Here is a 6,087-nt window from a genome sequence, read left to right on the forward strand (position 1 = left end):
TTTGAAACGTTGTCAGCTTTTGAAATCTTCTTAGCTTTTTATTCTTAGTCTGGCCTTGTATCACTTCTCTATTGTCACTGGTTATCTTGTGAAACTCTAAATATGGCCATAAATACAGTTTCCTCTGTAGTGAGAGAGGTGAGAAAACAAGACATGTCCAAACTCACAGCAGCATCTCTCTAGTGTTGCTGTCTGTGTGATCATGTGACCCCAATGAGAAACAGACAGACAGACGAGTGCTGACCTCACAGAACTGTTGGTCTGGTATCTGTAGTTAAGGCAGATGCTTCTATGTTACAACACCTCAGTAGTCTTTTAAGAGATGAATAGAAAGTACAGTTGGAAGATGCTAAAATTACACTATTTAAAAATATCATATATGCATTTAAGCAAAATAAATATGCATTTTAAAGCAATGACAACCTGATCATTTTGTATAATCATCCAGAGTTGATGTTCTGGAGGCCTTGAAGGGTTAGGTGTCATCTATTCAAAGGTGTTGGATCATGTGAAGTCTTCATAAGAGGATCCAAGCTAGAGTAGACATAATTTATAGTTACCTCGGGAAACTTTTTTTTTTTTTTTTTTTTTTACATTTATGCAGTTGATTAATTACTCAAAAGATGACAGTATATACTTTTTATGCACCTTAATATTATTACAGTCACTTTCACTGATAACTATTTACATATCAAAATAGTTTATTAATATTTTCTAAAAAATAAAAAAAAAAAAAAAAAAAAAAAATGAAAAGGATGAAGAATATTTCATGAAAGTTGTTATAAAGAATACATATAAGCCAGATTTATTAAGCCAGTGTTTTTCACTCAGATGGAATCACAATATAGCTGTTTTTTTTTTTTTTTTTCATGTATTTAGTGAATCTCCTCCTCTTTCTTTGCATAAACACAAGGTCTGTCAAAATGAGTGTAGTCCTCACAGTTTGTTTGGTGGCATCTGGCAAGATATTTTTGTTTAAAAAATAAGGTAAATTTATGACATGCAGTCCCTTATTCAACCAGTAAGGGAATGACAAGTTGTGAAAGTTGTCCACTTTTTTTCTCTACTGAATTACACTGGTTTCATGTTTCTGTATCCCTAATGAAAAAAGAAAAAAAAAGACTAATACAAAAATACAGTTAATTTTGGAAATGCAATTCTCTTTTCTATAAGTAAGAGAAAAAAGAGAGGTTGACAAACATGTCCACAGTCATCCTCTATACCGAATGATGTTGGTTTCACGTCTCTGTCTCCTTGAAGAAAAAAAGGAAAAGAATATTTTTGATTTTGGGTTTGAATTTAGACTTTTTGAAAGTTGGGTTGTGGGTTGTGTATAATGTCCTTGTATATTGAATGGTGGTTGTTTTTTGTATATTTATTTCTATTTTGGAAAAGTTTATTACAAAAATAAAGTTAATTGGGACATGTAGTTCCCTTTTTTCACAAGTAGGGGTAAATAGAGAGGTTGTGAAAAATGTCCACTGTCCTCTTCTGCTCAAGTAGGGGTATAAAGAGAGGTTGTGAAAAAAAAAAAAAAAAGTCTACTGTCCTCTTGTACTGAATGAGGCTGGTTTCCTGTCTATGCAGCCTTCAACAACAGTAACAAAAAAAAGCTATTACAGAAACATCACAAAACAAGTTAACATAAGCGAAGAAAATTGCACCTTTCACACAGGCCTTACTTACATCTCCGTTAATGGTGAAAAATGAAACACGAGGTCGACACTGCACAATTTTACCCCTGATCTTCACTCGCCAACAGGTTTTGTGAAATCACTGACAAATGCCTGAAATCGCTCTGTGTACGGTCCAGGTATCATTCGTTCATTTGTTTTTGCTTTCACATATGAAAACGAAAAAACAAGAAAACAACTCCTTTTTTCATTTTTTCGAAAAATGAAAAATGAAATTATGACTTGATTTTTGGTTTCCCCGTTCTTGCACGAAAATCAGAAAAATCACTTGATATTCTGATTGGGTCCTGTGGGTGGTGCCAAATCTGACTGGTCATTGTTTTTTCAAAATAAGAGTTTTCCCAACACTTTATTTTTTAGCCTGTAAAATTAATAGTCCATATATGCATGCTATTTGTCACCAAATTATTTGGCTTCACTGACTGAAAAAATCTATTGAAATAGCCTAAATGTAAACATGTTCACGCATTGACAGTTGTCATCATACAAATTTAAATAATACATTTATTCTTTGTTTTAGATGTTTTTATTAACTTAAATTCTTATGAATAATATATTTTTTATAATGTCTATTATTTCTTATTTGTTATTTAAGGCCTGTATGCACATACAGGATTTAGGGGGCAGGACTTAAGGGGCTGGGGGCTTGTGTTTATGTTTGGGCCCTACGTACGCTACAAACATCATGATGGAGTAGCACAAATTACACAAAAAATTTAAATATCCTTTGAGGTTCCTAGAACAAGATGCAACATGCAACATGCCTTTAGTCAAAGTATAGCGGTAGGCTAATATTACATTGTCATTATAATAAAATATAATGCATGTAAAAATAAATAAAAGGAAGTCGGTATCAATAAAATAATATTTTGGATTGACAGGCTGTTTAGACATGGCATGTGGATTTACACAGCAAATTGTAATTGCATAAATTCTGTTAAGAGATTATTTTTTTAATGTTAAAAATTTAATGTAGAAATATGAAATGATTGAAAAAATGAAACATCTACTTTTTAACTATGAAACTAACACCGGCAGTAGGTGGCGGTAAGTCTCTATCTTAATGAGAGAGTTGAACCCTATATTTAAATGAGTCGTTCAAAAATCCTAATTCGTTTAACCTAGCAAACGACTATGGGTAGCCTACTCGAAATTTGTTTCCCCCTTGTGGGCGGTCATGACACGCCCCTTTCCACCAATTGGTCAACCAAATATGAGCCTGTGATGTCATCCTCTGTTCATTCACCAAAATAATAGCCCTCTGCTGCTATATCACTATATCGTCTTTGTTCTGTGCAACCTAACATGTTTCACAGAAATATTTATTTCAGAAATATTAATCAGCACCAGTGCTGTTTTAATTAGCTGTGCGTTGTTAATAGTGATGCTGAGCTACCCATAGAGGAGCAGATGAGAAGCACAGACAATTATTTATTTTTTTAAAAGGATAACCTGTGGTAAATTCATTAATCCTTATTTTTCTGATTTTGTCAAACACATCTTCGTTTTTTAGTGTTTATTTTGTATTAGGCTATGCGTTAACATTGCAAGTTAATTGTTTTAGGCTATTCATTTTGTGCTGCAGACAGAAAAATGTGAAACTGCATTCCTGTAAAAATCCAGAATAAGATGCGATTTATCTCCTTTTTTTCTTCAATAACATTAAGCATCCTTTTATTTCAACCTGGAGTCTAAAATGTTAAACAAGAACAATAACATGGTAGCTTATAAACTGCACTTATTTGTGAATATATAGTCTTCCTAGCCTGTTTTAAATAGGCCTAGTCTAACGAATTAAAAATCAAACATTTGTAAATATAATTACAATATAAACTATAATTATAATATAATTTATAATATAAACTTGTATATTTAAAAAGTTTCATTGAATAATGTATTTAGTAGTTTAAGTCTTTGGTTCTTTTACTGTGATGATTTTAGCTCACATTTAACAAAAACCCACCAATTCACTATCTCAACAAAATAGAATATGGTGACATGCCAATCAGCTAATCAACTCAAAACACCTGCAAAGGTTTCCTGAGCCTTCAGAATGGTCTCTCAGTTTGGTTCACTAGTCTACACAATCATGCGGAAGACTGCTGATCTGACAGTTGTCCAGAAGACAATCATTGACACCCTTCACAAGGATGGTAAGCCACAAACATTCATTACCAAAGAAGCTGGCTGTTCACAGAGTGCTGTATCCAAGCATGTTAACAGAAAGTTAAGTGGAAGGAAAAAGTGTGGAAGAAAAAGATGCACAACGAACTGAGAGAATCGCAGCCTTATGAGGATTGTCAAGCAAAATCAATTCAGGAATTTGAGTGAACTTCACAAGGAATGGACTGAGGCTGGGGTCAAGGCATCAAGAGCCACCACACACAGACGTTCAAGGAATTTGGCTACAGTTGTCGTATTCCTCTTATTAAGCCACTCCTGAGGCGTCTTACCTGGACTAAGGAGAAGAAGAACTGGACTGTTGCCCAGTGGTCCAAAGTCATCTTTTCAGATGAGATCAAGTTTTGTATTTCATTTGGAAACCAAGATCCTAGAGTCTGGAGAAAGGGAGGAGAAGCTCATAGCCCAAGTTGCTTGAAGTCCAGTGTTAAGTTTCCACAGTCTGTGATGATTTGGGGTGCAATGTCATCAGCTGGTGTTGGTCTATTGTGTTTTTTGAAAACCAAAGTCACTGCACCCGTTTACCAAGAAATTTTGGAGCACTTCATGCTTCCTTCTGCTGACCAGCTTTTTGAAGATGCTGATTTCATTTTCCATATTGTATTGTCAAGAGGAAAATGAGAAACAAGAGACCAAAAAATGCAGATGAGCTGAAGGCCACTGTCAAAGAAACCTGGGCTTCCATAGCACCTCAGCAGTGCCACAAACTGATCACCTCCATGCCACACCAAATTGAGGCAGTAATTAAAGCAAAAGGAGCCCCTACCAAGTATTGAGTACATGTACAATAAATGAACATACTTTCCAGAAGACCAGCAATTCACTAAAAATGTTTTTTTATTGGTCTTATGAAGTATTCTAATTTGTTGAGATTAAATTGAGCCAAAATCATCACAATTAAAAGAACCAAAGACTTAAACTACTTCAGTCTGTATGCATGGAATTTATTTAATACACGAGTTTCACAATTTGAGTTGAATTACTGAAATAAATGAACTTTTCCACGACATTCTAATTTATTGAAATGCACCTATATGCACTTCATCTTGAAAAGCAAATGTTTTAAAAAGTGCTACGCCACGTTTTTCGCGATCACGTCAAGGATCAGACAAATGTACTCATGGGTGTTTTTAGGCGAGTTTTTTTGTAATTTTTATTATTATCTTTACACAAAAAAGAAGCTCAAAGAGTGGTTCAAATAAATATAATTTGAAACAGGATGGGACAGACAATGGTTCTACACATGGTTGTTGCTAGCAGGGCAAAAGGTGGTGACATTTCTAGGGGCCCCGGGCTTGAAGGGTCCCTCCTTCTGGGACGCATTTTCAAGGGGGCCCACAGCAACAACCTGTGAGCCATTTGAGCATACTTACCGAGCAGTAGTGCCATGTTTATGTGTCCCATGTCTAATAGGAGAATGGTAGTGATTGGAGCGATTTGACAGCTTACCGCGTCAGCTGGTCGTAGCACTATGCCTCCGTGGCCTGACTGAACTAATGCTGCGCTCGATTAGTCTGACATGGTTTTATCTCGCAGAGTGTAATATTAGTCTCGTTTTTTGCTTAAGCTAGCCTCACCTGAGCAGTAGCCTACAAAACGATGTCATGCGCTTGGCTGTCTACAGATGTAGAGGCACTTACATTTTAAAAACACATTGACAGTTTAAAAACAGACTTCAGTGACTAAATTAATGAATTTAGGCTATCCTTTAAAAAAAATAATAATAATTATCTGTGCTTCTCATCTGCTCCTCTATGGGTAGCTCAGCTTCACCATTAACAACGCACAGCTAGTTAAAATAGCATGGGTTCTGATTAATATTTCTGAAATAAATATTTCTGTGAAACGCATTAGGTTGCACATAAGAAAGACGATATATTGATATAGCAGCAGAGGGCTATTATTTTGGTGAATGAACTGAGGATGACGTCACAGGCTCATATTTGGTTGACCAATTGGCAGAAAGGGGCATGTCATGACCGCCCACAAGGGGGAAATTAATTTTGAGTGGTTTATCCATTTATTACCCATAAAAAAAAAAAAATAAATAAAAAAATCTTGTTTTTTTTATTTTTTTAACAAACGGAAAAAAAAAAAGCAGGTTTCACATTTTTCTGAAAAGAAAAAAGGGGGAAACGACCGTTTTCTAGTTTCTGTTCATTTCATTTCAAATGGAAAAACAAACTATCAAAACGTAAATTGCTCTCTCATT

Source organism: Cyprinus carpio, chromosome B1, assembly GCF_018340385.1.
Source record: "Cyprinus carpio isolate SPL01 chromosome B1, ASM1834038v1, whole genome shotgun sequence".
NCBI lineage: Eukaryota > Metazoa > Chordata > Actinopteri > Cypriniformes > Cyprinidae > Cyprinus > Cyprinus carpio.